The sequence below is a fragment of the Lonchura striata genome, chromosome 9 (assembly GCF_046129695.1).
Source record: "Lonchura striata isolate bLonStr1 chromosome 9, bLonStr1.mat, whole genome shotgun sequence".
Taxonomy (NCBI): domain Eukaryota; kingdom Metazoa; phylum Chordata; class Aves; order Passeriformes; family Estrildidae; genus Lonchura; species Lonchura striata.
This window is the reverse complement of record NC_134611.1, coordinates 8,393,038-8,412,005: the sequence shown is the minus strand read 5'-3', so window position 1 is coordinate 8,412,005 and position 18,968 is coordinate 8,393,038.

Below are 18,968 nucleotides of genomic sequence, written 5' to 3'. Positions count from 1 at the left end.
GCCCTACGTGCTGGATGAATGTGCAGCTCAGGACAGCCACTGCAGCGTAACTGAAGGCAGGCTTTGACCCTTAACTTGGAAACACAAAGCTGAATTTTCCCCTCATTTTCCTCCTCCCAAACCTTCCCTGGTTCCCTACATGGCTGCTCTGTATTATGATCCCTTTAAATAAGCAGCCTGTCATTAGCTTTTATCCCAGTGCTTGCTCAGCCGGACTAAAGTCTAGATCTCTTTGTTTTTAAGACTTGCTTGGTGTGTAAGTGCCAGATGTTTCCCATCTCTTGGCTCTTGGTGAAATAAACACGAACTGCCATAACCTTCACCTTTCAACTCTTACATTACCTATTCCTAAAGTACAAAAAATGGATGTGTGTTTATGCAGCAAGGCTTTGAACTACCTTCCAGGTTTATGTCAAAAGTCGGATTCTCCAGGCAAAGATAACAGATGAGAAGGGATTTTGGTGCTGCTATAAAATCCACCTCCTGCACCAATGGAGCAGTAGTCTTCATGGAGCAGAGTCATCTGTGGGGATTAGAGACCCTGTAAAACTGAGCTGACTTTCAGGCCGAATCACTCACCTCTGGATTTGGCACTCCTGGAAAGCAGAGTGCTCTGTGGGTGACAGGACAGTTATTTCATATAAAAGCAGCATAAATGTGCAGAGTCCTTGGGGATTTTTCTGATGTGTCACAGCTTTTAGAAATAAATATAAATACAAATACAAATACAAATACAAATACAAATATAAATATAAATATAAATATAAATAGAAATAGAAATAGAAATAGAAATAGAAATAGAAATAGAAATAGAAATAGAAATAGAAATAGAAATAGAAATAGAAATAGAAATAGAAATAGAAATAGAAATAGAAATAGAAATAGAAATAGAAATAAATATAAATACCTTAAATGCATTTCTCTTATAGAAAAATAGAAATATTTGGGTTGGAAGGTATCTTAAAGATCATCCACTTCCAAATCCCACTGACATGGGCAGAAACACCTTCCACTATCTTTACAACTTTCCCCTTCCTGCCACAGCAGCAGCAAAGCTGCAGAGGGGTTAATAAAGGAATTTCCCTCATTAAGAACAGCTCATCTAAATTCATCCTGGAGTTATTTTTCTTCCTGCCCTACTTTTGCCCCTCATTTTTGTAAAGTCTTCCTTGAAGGCACCTGGGTGATTTGGCTTTTGGTGGGGCATAGAGGGCTTCTCCAAGTTTATATTCTCATGTCCTAAGGAGGAAGAGAGGATTCATGGCCCCAGGAGGCTGGGGCCAGCTGCTTGATGACACACACTCAAAGCTTCCCAGGAACAGCTCAGCCAGGCTTAGGTGTCCCCTAAGAAAGTCATACAGCAGCTTTTCCTTTTTAACTTACACAATAAGTGGGGAACAAGTGGTGTAATTAAGATTGCAAAAGCATTTCAATTAGAATTCCAAGTGAATTGCACAAATAGAATTTTAATTTGTGCTAATTCCTCTCTTCCCAGGGAAATGAGGTCTTCCTCTGAGGATGGCTTTTATTTGTCATAGAGTCCCCTGAAAAGTGAATTAGCAAGAATGAGCAGTGAAATACTTCAGCCACAATTCACTCATACATACTGAAAATAATGTATTTTCCCCACTGTAAACACAGTAGTTGCTACATCTTTTCCCTCTGCAGACAGCTAAAAAACAGCTTCATTGCAAAACAGGGAAATTCTTGCAGACAATAATTATCACCAAACTTCCTTTGGTGTTTGGAGATCATCAGAATATTCTTGCTGAGTTTTGTTGCAGTCCTGAAGCCAAACATTCAGAGGCCATCTGTCTTAAAGAGTGGTACCCATTTGCAGGGTGACTGCTGTCCATGGAGATGGGAGATGAAGGGAAGGAAGGCAGAGCCCTGGGGTGGCTTTTCACAGGCACTGAGGAGTCCCTGCAGAGTTACAGAGGGCCTGGCCTCTTCTCTGACCTCTCAGTGCTTATTTCCTTGCCCAAGCTGACTCAGGATGCTGGGGTCACTGAAACACAAGTTGTTTCAAAGGCTGGACCAAAGTGTTCATGCCATGATCTTCTATAAATCCAAATTGAAGCCCAGCCCCCAAATCAGGGGTAGTTATGGAGGTCTCTGGGGGCTAATGAGAAAATGGCACACGGTGACAGGAATGGATTTCTGGCCTCTCCATAACTTCTGCAGTTCAGCTCAAATTTATGCACACTCTGACACTGAGCATTTGCTCAGGCCATTCATCCATTCAAGCGCTTATTGATGATGCACCGAGGCAAACTCAGAGATTTCACACACACCCAAGTGCCTTCATCATTTCCTTACCCTTCACGGTGCCTTTCTGTCCAAGCTCCAACCTAGAAACCTATATGTGGGTTTAGAAACTGAGTTTTTTCTATTATTTAACCTTGTCCAAAGGCCAGTGCATTTTGGTGACATTCTAAAAATTCAAGGAAAAAAATTAACATCCAATTACACTGAATAGAATAGAATAGAATAGAATAGAATAGAATAGAATAGAATAGAATAGAATGCCAAATTGCTCATTATTAAGCATGAACCTTATTAGAAGTTACTGCAATTTAGGAAATAGATCTCTGTTATATGTATATGTATACGTATACGTATACGTATACGTATACGTATACGTATACGTATACGTATACGTATATGTATATGTATCATCTCCATCTATATCCCATACATATTTATAAAAATAAATATAAATATAAATATAAATATAAATATAAATATATATATTTATTTATATATATTTATATATCCATATATCTATATCTATATCTATATTATATATCTATATCCACAAATATATGGTTTAAGGCACTTATACAATAATTTATATTTATCCTTAGATTTTGATGACTCCACTCCTGTTAGAAAGTGCTTCACTTCACATGTCGTTTCCACTGAAGCAAAATATTTCTAAATATCCTGCTATGCAAGTGTGTGTCTAAACATATATTTTTTGAGTTTAAATAGTCAGTGAGATAATCTGGGAAATGCATAGAAAAAGGTCTCCCCAAAACTTCTCTGGGCAACCTGGTCCAGTGTTCAACCATCCTCACTCCACAAAAGGCTTTTATTTTTTACATACAAATGGAATTTTCTGTATTGCCTCTGGCTTTGTCACTGGGTGCCACGGAGAAGAGCCTGGCTCAGCCTCCTTCAGGCTGCCCCATCAGGTGTTTATCCACATTCATAAGGTAAAAATGGTATTCAAATTCATTCTTGGCACCTTCCTGTCACACTGCAAGAGCAATGTACATTGAAGCACATTCTAGGTTGCTTTTCCTGTTACCTGGAGGCAGTAAATCACAGGGTTACAGAGGTTACCTTGGTTAGAAATAAAGCCATCACCTTTAGCAATGGTTTCAGTAAAAATACAAACACTTCTGCAGTCAAATGGCAAAGTTTTATGGCTGTGGCTCTTTGAAACAACTAATAAATATTTGTTTGCCATTTCTCTCTGGGGCAACTGTCCACTTGCTAATTTACACATCACCAAGAGGCCACTGAACCTTTTCCTGGAGGTATTAACCCTATCCACTCCTGTGCCACTGAAATATAAACTGCCTGGAGGTTGAGATGTTTGCAGTGGGAGCAGCTCAGCCCTCAGCAGGACATCCTAAAGAGAGCTTGGGATCCCCCAAGAGCCTTGTGTTTCCTGATGTGACTCCATGGCAGAGTTTCAGCCCTGAGGAGTGTGTGCAATCCTGCTCAGAGCTTTTCCACAGATGTCACTGTCCTCTGGAGAGGATGGAGCTTCTTCTAGCTTTCCTTCAGCTTTTCTTTGTCCTTCCCTTCTGATGTCACACCCACAGCAGCAGCAGTGAATTCACTATATCGTCTGACTTCTCCAAATTTGTACATGTCCAAAATACCACCCCAGCCATTTACAGATTTTACCTGTGTAGGCCAAAAGCTCATAACCCTCAGCCTGGGAATTGTGTGCCCAGTTCTTCCCTGGGCTTATTTATAAACACACATCTCAGGGTTTTATGTGTTTGTATTCTTTGAAAACTTCATCTGTTTCCCTGAAGATTTCTGCTTCATCAGTTCCTGTCTGTGGGTCCGTGGTTGATAACCTGACTTCTAAAAGCACTGACTGCAATTGTTTATTTGTTTTCCTTCCTGTTTGGCTTGAAAAACCTGCTCTCCCTAACGTTTGCTATTAAAAACTTTAAGAGAAATGCTCTTGTGTAATTTATTTTTGTTGTTGTTAATTACAGTTCTCCAGGTTTTTCCTCTCTGACCTGGTGCACAGCACTGCACTGGAGTTAACAGCTATTTATTTCTGCTCCTTTGCTTGGGGACAGGATGAGTGCCATGCTCACCACAGAGCTCCTGGGCAGCTTGGACTGTGAATAGCCTGGGGATATTTTGCTCTGCTTTATACCCTGGATTTCCCAAGCCTGTGGCTGCTACATGGAGCAAGATTTGGAACAAGGCTGGAGAGTCACACAGCTTAGAGCTGGTAATGGAACTGCCACTGGTTTTTACATTCTTTATGTAAAGGTGACAAAGCCTGGAGAGCAAGCAGCACTTGGAAGATGTCATTATAGAATCAGAGAATGGTTGGCTTGAAGGGACCTTAAAAAACATCTCATTCCACCTCCTGCCATGGCAGGGACACCTCCCACCATCTCAGGTTGCTCCAAGCCCTCTCCAGCCTGGCCTTGGACACTTCCAGGGATGGGGCAGCCACAGCTTCTCTGGGCAACCTGTGCCAGGGTCTCCCCACCCTCACAGGGAACAATTTCTTCCTTAACCCTCATCTAAACCTGTCACTCCATGTCCCTGTAAACAGTTTCTCTCCAGCTTTCTTGGAGAATCACTCTTTAGGCAGCACAAAACAAAAATAATATATAAACCAATGAAACCTAAACAAACAAACAAACAATTGTGTAGGTTTTAGCGAAGCTGAAAGATTTCATGAGTTCCCCTGGAACTGAATATAAATGAGAGCAAGCAGCAAATCTAAAACTCCTGCATGACCTACCCATGCTCTTGCTGATGGGAGGTGCCGGTTAGAAAGGTCTCACCAGGTCCCCTCACCTGAGGAGCACCCTGAAGTCTCCAGGAATGCCAGTGGCAGAGACCAGCACATGAGGTGGGTTGATGTCCCTGTCAGTGACTGCCTGGCCATGAGCAGAGCTGCAGATAAGCCTGCTTTAATAACATCACAGCCTGACAAGTGTTTTTCCCACCTCTCTCGAGGACTGCTTGGACTCTGGCCTCTTGCTCCTGCTCAGACATTGCAGAGCACTCACTGCAAAACACTTGAAAGGTGACATTAATTGTGGCTTTTCAAGACTACCCCTTGTGCCACTGAGTTATGAATGCACCTAGAAGGACACAGGATGTATTTTTCCTGAAGGACAAAGCCTATTTACACAAGAGGAGCCATCTCCTGAGCACCAGCACTTTGCAGCTGAGCCATCTCCATTGCCCACCAGCAGCCTTTGAGCTGCAGATTCAGCTTTTGTCAAAAAACGCCCACACAGAGCTGACCCTAAAATAAAGAAACCTTCCTCGTGATATTTTTCTTTTATAGCTCCCAACTACTGTAAACTGTGGAGGAGCAGAGCTGCAAAGCTGGCCATTAAACTGTCTGCTCTTTCCTGTTTGAACAGGACCTCTCCAGGGTTTTTGCTGCCTCAACCACCATGGGTCAACATCCAGGAAGGAAGACGTTTCTAAGGAAACCACGAAGGCTTTCCACCAAGGTGGTTGCATGAAAGCACTCAGACTGGTGAGAGTGACAAAAAGCAGTTCATTGGATATTGTAGAAAAAGGTAAAAAGTTATTGCATGCAGGCTGTTTTTATAATGAGGCCATTCAGGCATAAAATCACTTTAAATAGGTAGTTTGTTTCCACATTGCAGAATTATTTTCGTCCTGCTCTTTCAAGGAGGAGTTTATCTAGGCACAGTGGTGTATAAATAATAAATAGGCCCGGGGGCAAGGCATTTTTACTTTTTTTTTTTTCCCCTGCTTCGTGTCCTGTTGCAGTTGGTCTCAGGCTGCAAAATGAATTTTGTTTTCTGAAATAATATTATTTACTTTGAGTACAGTCCTCTGCGAGAGGCCAGGAATTCTGTTCTGCAGTTGCAATGTCCCAAAGCAGACAGGAGCTTTACAGTCCAGCATTTGCATTAAAAATGACTTTTCTGTGGGTTATGGGGCCAGTTTGCTCTGGGAACAGGTCCAGTCACATTAGCTCAGGAACCTCCAGAAAAGCTCTGTGTGTGCATCCAGTGTTTGGACTGTGCCTTGGAATGCCAATGGCTTGGGAATAACCCATGGACAGAAGTGCAGGATCACCCTGAAGGTGGTCAGAGAAGGAGGTGACAGCCACCACGCTGGAGATGCACAACTGTGAGACTCTGGACAGGCACAGCAGGTTCATTTCTTCTGTTTTCTGCCACACCTCTGGATGTATTTGGAATAAAAACCACATCTGGTCTCCCAGCCAGCAAGCTCAGGAGGTCACACCAACACCAGCACTTCTCTCACAAGGTTTCATTCTGCCCTCCCTGGGCTGGGATGAGCCTGCCACCAGCAGGGAAGAACCAGTTTAGGGTCTGGACCCCTGATGGGTGCAGGGGGTGCCCAGCAGCCCTGCAGAGACCCCTCTGCAGCTTGACCATTGTCTCTGCTACTTCTGTGATGGTGCTCTGCCTTGTTTTGTTTTCAATCAAATTCTAAGTGTCTTAATACAGGCTCACATACTTTCTGTGGCTACTTTCAGAACTGAACTTTTCCTTTCTGCTTATGTATTTCGTCTGGTGTGATAGAGATCCATTCAAATATACATAGTTTCATTCAAATATAAATAGTTTTCACAATATTGTAAAAAGGGCTCCAAACTATGCCTATATTTTAAACTCTGTGCTTTCTCAGTCTGCATTTGACCATCATGTCACAAAGAATGAGGCAGCTTTCATAGACAGTAATTCTCCTATCATTCCTCATCACAGATCTGAACGCAGAATGATCATCTAACAAGGGTGAGCTGCTCCCTAAGTGATGAGGAGAAAGAAGCCACATTAGATAAAAAAAAGTTAGCAAGGCAGAGCACCATCACAGGAGTAGCAGAGATAATGGTCAAGCTGCTGTTCACCTCATGGGACAGGAGGGAGGCTGGAGCAGCCATGGGGGTGAGCAGCCCTACTCACCCCTGCTCCCATGCAAGTTTTGGAGGCAGTTTGGGCACATTTCCAATGACTGCCCACAATTTAGTCCCGAGGGCTCTTGCTTTGAATGTCAGTCTTTCTCTGACCTCTGCCATTTTCTCCTGACACAGCCCTGTTTGTTGCTCCCCTGCACTGCAGTCCCTGCAGGGAGCCCTTGTTCACTAGAGCAGAACTGGACTGAGCAAACAACAAATATTTAGGGGCCTCAGAGCATGAAAAAAAAGGAGTTTCCCTTCTTTTTGCTTGTAGCCTCAGGCTTTCCCTATAGGCTTGATAGGAGAGAAGGGAAACAGGAGAGTGCTGCTGCTTCTCACCTCTCATTTGGATTGCCACCTGTGCATCATCAAGGTTGAATGTTGATAGTCAAACAGGCAAAAAACCAGTATTTTTGGTATGAGAGACACAGGGTTCAGCAGGGAGTTCCCAGAAGGGTGAAAAGCACAGTAGGTGGTTCATGGATGGGGATAACAGGGACCTGCAGCAGGGAAGGGTTGGGTTCAATGGGTTGAGCACAGAGCCTCCATCACACATGCCAGAGAGGTCCAGAAGTTTGAACCTGGGGGAAATAAATGGAAAACGTTAAGGAAGGATCAGCCTGAAATGATCCAGACACACAATAAAGTCCCAGGTTGCTGGAGGGGGAGGGAGGGAAATTCCTGCTCTCCTCAAAGAGCCTGAGTGATCAGCTCCAAAAGCCATGTGCCAGTGCTCCTCCTGCCCAGGATAAAAGAACAGGTCATCATCCAGGGCCTTCCAGGCTGAAGTCTCATTTCTGTGCTCCAGGGCTGAAGTGCTGGTTCAGAGGTGAACAAGGACCAAGCTCATTTTCACTGCAAGCAGAGCCCTCGGGGCAGGACCCTGCACTCAGTCCCTCGCACGCACTGGCAGAGAAGGTTTGGAGATCTTCGATTCCAGTCTGGAATTGGTGGTGCCAGAGCAGGTGCTAGTGAGAAGGGGATTTATCTTCACTCATAGCAGAAAAGCTTGTAGTGAAGACCTGCAAAATAAACCTGGCCTGAGGGAAACCCCCAGGGTCCATTTCCTTGCACCAAAACAGTGTCTGCCTGCAGGAGCTGTTTTATTCCTTCCCTAAACTGTGCCTTCACCTGCTCAGCTGGTGATCTTTGTCCCAGCTAAAGATGCAGAATGTTTGCAGACAAGTGTAGGTCTCGACAAGCTCTTCACCAACACATAAAAAGTAGGAAAAAACCACAAAATCCTCTCTTCCTCTCTTTGAAATGGAAAGATTCGTATTTGTGTTTTGAAAGGACCTTTCAGTTGGTTGGAACAATAATAGTTAATGGGTTTGGAAGGTGAAATAGCACCTGAAGCACAGCAAACACCCACCGGGTGCTGGGCACAGTGATGTCCCCTTGTCCCTGTCCTTGCTGGGGCTGTACCTGGAACTATAGAAGTGAAAAAGCCACGTGCTGCTAGCCTAGAAAGCAGAATTTCCTTTAATTTTTTCCTTTTCCCCAGACAGCATCGAAAAACACAGTGCAAAACACAGGTTCAATAAAATGGGAACCCTTTTATCAGCCAGGTAATTCATAGGGAGAACCTCTCCTCAATCCAGCACAGTGTTTGTGTTAGAGGGACATTAGATAAAAGGAACTTGGGGAAAATCAACTAACCAGGATGTCGATGTTTTATACAATATTTTAGTCCGCATCCCACCTGAACCATGAATTTCCACCCTATCCTCTTCACTTATACACTATTTTTTTTTCCTGTAACAAATCCTGTATTTATCACCCTCGGAAAAAACACTGCCCCTCCTCAGAAAGAAACAACCCACAAACCCCAAGAATCAACTACATCACAACTGCAACACAAAAGCTCTCAGGGGCTAGTTGAGGTGCCCTGCCAGCCATTCTAGGTTTTAATGTTTATTCATTATAAGCCCGAGCAGCTTTTTTCCATTACAAAGTGATCTATTTCACAGCTTTCAGCCCAGAGTGTCAAGCAATCAAGCAGCAGTTATACCTTAACAATTGCTAATATATTTCAGCACCTAATGAATCCATGCAAAAAAAAGAAGGTAAAGCCTAAAAACAGCCTACAGTTAACTCCTGCCCTCCCCCTGCAAGGATTTTTACCTCCTGCCTCCCAATCTTATGTTTTTACTGCGTGGCAATTCATTAAAAAGATCAAGATAGGAGAAAGATGGAAACCTTATTACTGGTGTTGTATTTCCATGCTAGTTTTGCCCAGGAAAAACGTTTCCCAGGAGATTAGCTAATAGTTAAGCTATTAAAATCTTCTAAACTGAAAAGGTTATTTGCAAGGTCAGGCAACTTTACTAAGCTGGTAGTTTCAAAATTATCCCGGGTTCCTTTACTAATTCATCGATCAAAATAACACGTTTTAAATTACAGATGAAAATGGGACAGATTTAAGTTCCCGTCGTGTAAGCCCTGCATGAAAACTGCACATTACAAGGCTCTGACCGTGGTAATTTTTAAGTGAGAATGAAACATTTGTTCTTATTATGAAGTGCTGATTTACTACAAATTCACAAAGAGCTGAACCAGCCTTGAGGCTGAAAACAGGTTCATCTGAGCGGCTTCTCCCAAGGGCCTGGAGCAGTTAACACACATTACTCTCCCACTAGCATTAGCTACCCTTCCAATTCCCAGTTAAAAGCAGGGATGCATTCCACAGGAAGGAGAGATAAAGGCGAGCACTTCTCAGGGATTCACTAATTTAACCCAAAATTTCTATGTGGAATCCCAAGGGATCTGCAGGAGCCAGCTGAGCTGTCTCAGGACAATATTAAACCCCACAAGACAGGGCATGGGATGTCCAGGTACAAGAGCTGTTTCCACTGGTGTACCAGGAGAAATTCCCTGGATCAGTGGCTGGGGTCAAAGGTTTGTTATTACCCTTCTGCTTTGAATTTTGAAGTCCTCCATCCACATCAGTACTTGGATCATCCAGATGCCACCCTACTAGGCTGGGAGTATGGGGTTTCCAGGCTAGCTCTGTCAATCTGTCATTGCAACTATTTCTAACACTAGGACCCCCATTTGTGGATAATTTCAGGTTGGGCACTGCAGAAGTAGCATTTGAAAAATCTTGCTCTGGAGAGATTGAGCATCTCTTTGTTTTTCTTTTTTTTTTTTTTTTTTTTGGCTTTTTTTTTTTTTTTTTTTTTTTTTTTGTGAAAATAAAGTAGGGAAGGAGTTGGGGAGGGATTAAATGAACATGTAAAGTGTTAGCAGACAGACAGGTCCAATCCTCCAAAATCAGCACAGAGGATTGAGATGTCCAAGGCTTTAAAAAAACCAACTTCCAGCCTCACAGGGAATGCCGGGGAAGCCCAGACTGGCAGACCTCGAGGCTTTTGCACTCCGTGCACAGCACTTGGTGCTCACAAGAGCCATGTCCCCTCCTAAGCCATAATTTTAAGGATGGTTTTGTGCTGTTCCACCCCTCTCTGCTCAAACCATCCGTGTTCAGGGGCAGCAGTGGCAGAACTGCTTTTCTCTCCATCTGGGCCCTCTGAGTCCTCCAGCAAAGGAGTCAGCACTTGTGGCTACAGCTGCAGCAAGCCCCAGATGTGGAAGCTTGGATCATTTTCTCTCCCAGCCAAGGCATCCAGCCCTGTGGCTTGTTCAGCTAATAGCTTTGCTGGCAGTGCTGCGAGCAGCTCTGGAGCTAAATAGTCATGGAGAGGCTTGGGGAGGAGCTCACCTGTCCTACAGGGCACTTTTCATTCTTTGCTTTGAAAGGATGTGACTCACTGACATAAATTTCGCAGACTACAGAGAAAAACGCTACTGGATAATAGTGATCGCCTTTCAAAGTCTCTGCTATCAGATCTCCTCTTACTCCAAGAATTGTTCCTGTCAAGGTAATGTGTTTATAAGTTGTTTTTTTCATCGTGAACCAGTTGAAAAGTATTCAGGCAGCAGGACATATGGAAATCATATGAGGTTTGAGTGCACTAAGCTTGGGAGTGATCTCGTCAGGAACGCGGGGGCTCGCGAGTCGCAGGGCATTGTGTAGAGCCAGACTGCTGAGGCATCACCCATGGCAGGAAGGGAACCTGAAACTCCTCAGCCTTTCATCTCTGGGGGGATCACTAAGCTCTCTGCATTGAAAGTGTCTTTGGTGCTGCTCAAAAATCTCCCAGTAAAGTTTTTTCCAGGGGCAACATGGGGTTTGGTTACGTCAACACCATCTGTGCTCTCAGAACATTTGTTTTTTTCTACTGGAAACTGAAACCCCCACTGGTGAGCAGCCCAGTTCTCCCATCCAACACCTGACAAGGGGATTTGGAACGGTGATGAGCACAGCATCACCCACCCTCGTGATGTTTACCTGAGCTGGCACCTCCCTGCTGTCACAGCACTGAAAATGAGACTGGAATGTAGTGCTGGGATAAGGGAGAATGGCTTTAGACTGGAACAGAGTAGGTTTAGGATGGATATTATGATGAAATTCTTCCCTGTGAGGGTGGGGACGCCCTGGCACAAGTTGCACAGAGAAGCTGTGGCAGTCCCATCCCTGGAAATGACCAAGGCCAGGTTGGATGGATCTTTGAGCAGCCAGGTAAAAGGTGTCCCTGCTTGGGATTGGATGATCCTTAAGGTCCCTTCCAACCCAAATAATTCTATGATTGTGTGATTCCATGAATGATGACATGAGCAGATTTCAGGAGTGGGACTTTCTGGCTGTGACTGTTTCCACATCTCATTTCTTGCCTGGCACATCCCTGGCTGCACAAATTATTTCTTATCAAGCTCTGACCCTGCTCTTTACCACTTTTTTCTAGATGGACTCCACCCTCAGTATCCTTATGGGCTAACAGACCATAAATTGTTTTTGGAGCACCAGCTGCAGAACCTGCCCCTGGCTCTGATTGCTGCTTACATGTATCTCCAGAGCAGTGTGCAAACAAGCATTGCACAAAGCCAGCTCACACTCTCTGTTTTAACTCTGCCTCTGCAGTTCCAAGGTGAATGAACCCTTGCAGCCCTGCAGAATTCCAGAGGTAGGAAACCGCAGCAGCCGAGCTGATAGAAAAGTGTCCAGATCTATGTGGGCAGAAAATAAATCTGCTTTGCAGAAGGCCTGGAGCAGAGAATATGGCTTGGCAATTACAGTGTGAGCATCAGGCTTGTTTTGCCTCTTATTTAAGTCACCGTATCATTAAAACTTCCCTCACTTGCAATTCTTTGGTGGGTAAATTGCATATTTTTATATTTTAATAGGATGCACTCTACACTGGCACCTCTCTTAATTTCACCTCTGGGATTGGCTGGTTCAGCTTCTGGAACAAGAAATGGCTGAGCAAACCTAGGTATTCTAACTGAACATCATGAAGTCTGTAGTTTTCTTTAGGAGACAGCATGTGGGTTATTATTAAACCAGAAAACATATGTGAATAATTGAGGAGAGCAATCCAACATTTAGGTTAGAAAATGTGAAGTCAGCTTGCTGTGAATAACATATCTCTGCATTTTGACCTGTTGCTGACAAAGAATATATTTCACTATTACCTGGATAGAAATGATTGGGGATTTTTTCTCCTCTAAATGAAAGCCAGTTGAGAGAAGCTGGCAACAGACAAATGATGCTCATTCCTCCCCTGCTTTTACTTAATGGCTGATATTGAGATGCTCAGCATTCACTGGTGACATTGCTATTAAAAACATATTTCTTATCTGGCTCTTTTATTCCTACAAATCAAGCATGGAAATAAATCTGTGCTGATGGAGCAGTGAGCAAGCAGTCATGAGAAGAGGGGAGGGGAGGGGAAGGGAGGGGAGGGGAGGGGAGGGGAGGGGAGGGGAGGGGAGGGGAGGGGAGAAGCTGGCCTTGAGCTCAGGGCCACTGAGCTGTGCACCTGCCTCGGCTGAGCTTGCCATGCATCATTTTCAAATTTGGGAACCACAAAACCCCAACCTTCAAGGAGCCAAAAATGTGCTGGACTCAAGAGAGGGGATGTGAAATCCAAAGGAGACCCCAGTGCAGCCACTCAGTCCAGCACTGATGCTCCATGGGGAGGGCTGGGACACCACAATCTGTGTGGAGCTCTTCCTGTAGCAATCCCAGGTGGAGGGACAGCAGCATAACATGCTGATCCACCATGCAGAGCACTCTGCTCTTGGCAGGAGTTCATCCTATTAATCCCATAAATAAGTATATTAATATGTGGATGGAACACATTGCCAAATACAAAATAATCCCTGGCAAGACACGTGTGTGAGTGTGCGTGGTGTGAGTGTGATACATGATATACAAATACCATCCTACCCAGATCAGGTTTCCAGGGTTAAAAATACATGATGAATTAAAATTTCATATGTAATTCTAGATTTGGTGAGTACTGGAAAACATTACTTTCCTCCTTCAACCCCATAAGGGCTTTTATTGGGGAAGATGAGTACATGTTTCACAGTCTTTTCCACAGTGGAAGGGAGTGTTTTAATCACAAGTGTTACTGGGAAGAAATGAAATTACCTTACCAGATTGCTTTAAGGTACTAAAAAATCCCTGCAATGGTTCGTAATGTCATGCAGGCAAGGTGGGACAGCACACGGACTCAACTGAAATGTAATAGGAGTAAAAAATGTCATCTTTATTTACCTTAACCAAACGTGAGTTTGAGGTGATGTTTTGCCTCCAGTTTGTCTGAATTTCTCTGTTTATTTTATTGTCTGTCCTTGGGGTGTGGATAAAGCTTTACAAGATTATCTGAAACCAGCAAAGACATAACTTCAGGCTTTTTAAGATCTACAGATGGGCTTCCTTGGAGTGCTGGCAGTGTGTGCAGACAGGATCAGGTATCTGCCCTGAGGGTTCCAGGTGTCTGGTGACAGGGAAAACCCCAATCTTTCCTTGTAATGGCATCACCTATTGGAATGGAAAAAAACCAAAACAAATAAAAAACACAGAGGGCTGAAAAAAAAAGAGAGGGCACGGGGTGCCTCCGTATTTCATACCAGCTCAGATTTGGCCACATCTCGGTAATTTTCTTGCTGCAAAGTCCTTTTAAGAACACGCTCTGTTGTTTGCATGCAGGGGAGCTACCAAAGAAGAATCCCATCACTCCTCCTGTGAGAGGCCAAAACCCACCCAGCTCTCCTGGGGAGGCTCTGAGCTGCACTTCTCACTCTTGAATTTCAATGCAAAAGGGAACTCTTGGTGCCTCAGGAGCTGGCTGCTGTGTGCCACACTCACTGCAGGCACCTTCAAACTCAAATACCCTGAGATATTTTATTGGGGAATACCCTTCAAACAGCCCAGATTAGCAGGGAATAGCATCCCTCCTCTGCCCTTGCAGGACTCCCTCGGGAATAACCTGACATGGTATCAAAACAAAACCCCTCTGTTGCTCCTTCTTGCATTCAGCCCTACCAGGACAACGTGGGATGAATTGACCAAGCAAGATTGATGAGGCCACCAGGCAAAGCTTGGGTGCAAACCAGTTCCAGATTTAACACCAGCTTTGCCTTTGTATTCCCACTGAAATCACAATTTACTGCATAAGTAACTCAGGAAGGGGCCAACCACTTTGGAGCCAGGCTCTTGGTGCAGTTTTTGTTTGTGATATTTTTCTGTTGTGTCTGAATATAGTTTTAATTTCGTGTCAAAATAAATCTGAGGCTGATAATTTTTATGGTTGTTTTACTGAGAAAAGACAGTAAAGTACTTGCTTTGGCTGCACTTCCTACCCTGCAGAAATTATTAATCCAAATACAGCAGCAAAGTGGATGAGAGGAAGATTTTGTTTTTTAAAAAAAGGCAGCTGCCCACAAAATTCTTTAATCCCTTGCAAAAATTGGATTAAGATTCAAGATTAGGCAAAAAGTGCTTGTCATGTTCCCTATTTCAAAGGAAATTTTTAGAGAGCAACGTGAAAAAGCTGCAAAGTTTGGGTAAAATCCCTCTCCCATGGTTTGTAGTGCCAGAGCAGGGAGCAGAGAGGAGGAGTCAGGTCTCAAAGCTGCTCTGCCTTTACCTCAGAGGGATGTAAATCCCGAAGAACCAGTTGCTTCCTTGACTCCATGAAAATAAAGTGCTTGGAAAAATCTGGGTGAGCAGCAGCACCCATGGGGAGGATAGGAGGAGGAGCAGGGGGAAGAAAAAGCTGTTTTTCTGCAGTTTCTGCCACCAGCTACTCTTTTTAGGTTTAAGAGAAGAGTAGCATCTTTTCCAGCTCTGAATTGAGGGGGGCTTTGCTGAGCCCTAGGACATGCACAGGGAGGTTCCACACGAGAAAAATAAAGAGGGTATTTAATATTTTTCATATGAAATTTTTCAAGCTGCAGAAAAAGAGTGATCTAGGAGAGAAACATAAGACAATGTGTAGTCTGAGAGCTCCCTGTAGCTCCAGTCAGGCTGCATCAACACCTTGGGCTGACTTCTTCCTCCAGAAGCTGTCACTTTGGTGCAGCTGGGCAGGCTGGAAAACAGCCTAGTATAAAATGATATTTGCAGAGTAAGCAGAGAAAGAAGAGGTCACACCATTTGTGAAAGCAATCTGAGCAGGTTGGCAGCTCAGCTCATCAAGACCTAATGTTAATTAACCAGAAGTGGAGGAAAGGAGATAAGCCCGGCACAGCTGTTGGTAGGATGGGGGTTTCTTTCTTCACTGTGGAATCCAGCCATCCCAAAAGCCAACCTATCTCTCCTTGCTTCAGGCAATTACTCCCCAATCTTTACTCCAATAAAAATTTAGCTGGTTCTGTTCACTGTTATTTATTTGTGCCTCCTGGTGCTGCTGAGAGACCCTGCAGGACCATGAGCAAGCAGCAAGACATTTCCACCTCTGGTGCAGGCAGAGGAAATGACACCATCCTGGGGGAACCCATGGATCAAGGAGATGAGGCAAATGGGATTTTCAGAATCACTCGGAGCTGAACAAGGTCAGATCTCAGTGAGGTTGACTAAAAGAACATCATTGCTGGGGCAATCCCAGACAGGGATCAGGCAGCTCTCCCTGGACGGATGGGAAGCGTTGTCTCCTGGATCACAGCCCTCCCGAGGAATCTGGCCTTGATTCAGCTGGAAAAGCAAGTTCTCAGGAGTGACATTGCTGGTGACCTCCACAGGATATCAGAGTCAGACCTGTGAGCAGCACTGCAGCTCTCCTCACCTTCCGGGAAAAGTATCAGAGGCCAAAACCTGCAAATGAGAAAGCTGAGAAGTGCCTGAGAGGAACAGACCTCTGGACATGATGATCTCTGGGATAAGAAGAGCTGGTATTTTGTACAATAAAATTCCAGAATGACTCCAGATTCCCCTGATGGACACAAGGTTTGTTTACTGTTATTTCCATGTAAGTCAGCTGTTAGGTTGCTTCTTTCTTTTGTGTGTTCCTGTGGCTACTGAATGAAGCTTTCCCACTAAGTCCTCTCCTGAAAAGTGGGAATTTAGACAAGTTTGAATTGTCTTTGAGGGGGAAAAAAATAAAAGCTGAGTGGATCTGGCTTCTTCTCTGATCAGACACCATAGACATGCTGTTGGTTTCCATACCAAGAGGTGATTAGAACCAGAGGTGAGACCCATGGGTTAACTAGAAAACATTATTATGCTCATCCCACGTGACCTTTCCTCACCAAAAGGGTGAATAGGAAACCAAGCAGCCTCAGATTGCTGGCAGATGTCAGGATGAAGAGAAGAAGAAGCTCATTTCCGTCTGTGAAGGAAAGGTCACCGAGGAGCACAGCTGATGGCAGTGTGGATGTGCCACTGAACGTGACAGCAGCCTGCTGCCAGGGACATTTTCTGTGCAGGCAGCACATTCCACAACTCCAGCTCGAGTTAGGGTGAGGTTAGGTGTAAATCCAGGCTCAGCCTCAGACACCCACTGCTGTCTGAGTTGTTTTTAAAGTCATTTTCACCCTGATATTTCCAAAGAGCAGTTCCTCAAGGCGGGCGATTTCCAAAGTACAGATTGTACAAATGAGTGGTGGTGGATGCTTGGACTGGGAAAACCTGCAGCTGGAGGAGTGGTGGGGCTGTTTGTGAGCATGGCCTGACTCAGCTGTCTGCGTTTTCTCCCACACAAGGATGGATATTTCATGCAAACTTTGCCATCCTGTTCTTGTTTCCTGTGTATGAGGAGTGACCCAAAGGCAGAGGAGGAGATAATGCAGAAAATCATGATGCATGAGGGGTACATATAAGCCAGGAGCATTTTAAAAGGAAACTTTTCAGTATCTGAATTAGTTAGCAGCAGAAGAGTTGGAGAAGAGGAGGGACTTGCTGGCTGATGGTAAAAACAGGCAGCAGCCCTGTGGAGATGTGTAGTTGTCACTGACACATAGTGAGGAAGAGGAAGACAAAGACTTTCTGCCTGACAGGTTTTGGTGGGAACCACTCCAGGGATGGGACATGTCTGGAGAAGGGTGAAGAGCTGGTAAATAGCTTGAGACATGTGAGGAAGATGTTTCTGTCCCGTCACCACAGCCCACACATACGCTGGGCACCCCATCCCTGGGAGTGTCCAAGGCCAGGATGGATGGGGTTTTGGATAATCTGGTCTCGTGCAAGGTGTCCCTGCCCATGGCAGGGGGTGGAACTGGATGAGTTTTAAGGTCTCTTCCCACCCAAACCATTGTATCATTCCATGATTTTATGATCTCTGATTATAACACTGCTACTTCTGATACTGATCTTTTTACCCTTTCTCCTTCCATTGCCAGGAGGTATCCTTTAAAAATCCAGCCATTTCAACCAAATATGAATCCTACTTTTTTTTTTAAAAGCCTGTACAATGTACAACACTGTGCTAATTTCCTTTGCTTGAAGCTCTTCCGTGAAAATCAGCTCAGCTTTTTGGGGTCTGACTATTCACAAGCACAGCCTGAGCCTGAACCAGTCAAAGCTCAACACCTCTGACAAGTCAGCCTGGGCTCCTCGGGGAACCAGGAGCTGAACAGGCCACGAGAGCTGCCAGGGGATGCCAAGCTGGTGTCTGGCTCACACATGGTCTGGACCATCCTGATGGGGGCTTGCAAATCCTCACCATCCACACTGAATTTCAGGGATTCGTGTAGTAACAACTTCTCTTCTGGCTCAGAGAATTCTCCCCATCAGTGACTCTTTCAGTACTTTTCCCCTTCTTGATGTGCCTCTTTGAAGACTGCCATGGATTGGGAATTCATCTTCAGATGAACAGTGCTTGCCCAGAGTCTGTCACTGCTCTGTGGTCACCAGCAGAAAAAACGCCTGAAAACATTCATCATCATTATGATAATTATGACTGTGATTGCTGCACATTCCCAGGAAAACAACAAGAGTTTTCTCACACAGGAGTCCCTGATAAACCAGCAGCAAATATTTTATTTTCACTATTTCTAACAGGAAAAACACTTCTCTCTCCTTTAGGGCATCTGTGGGTACCAACACCAGGCTCTGTGTAACCCAAGTGAAAACAGAAAAAGGTAAATGGGAAAGAGATGTCAAGAGTGCTTTTAATAATCTCAGGCCTCCTTTGACACATGTTTTTAATTGCTTAGAAGGGGGTGGAAAAAAAGAAAAAAAAAACAGAAATAAATGCAGTTATGAATAATCTAATAAGCTTCCCAACCACCTGTGAAATGTGGCTCCCCAGCTGCAGAGAATCAAACACAGGAATAGAAAACAGAGCATTCTCCGAGGCAACACACATCCACATTAGATGCATGTCATTTCAAAGCCACAGAAGAAAAATGCATTAATGCCATTTTTGGGCTCATGGCATTCGTGCCACTCCATGAAAAATTGTCTCAGAGGAGTGTTTACTTAAGGAGCACCAAG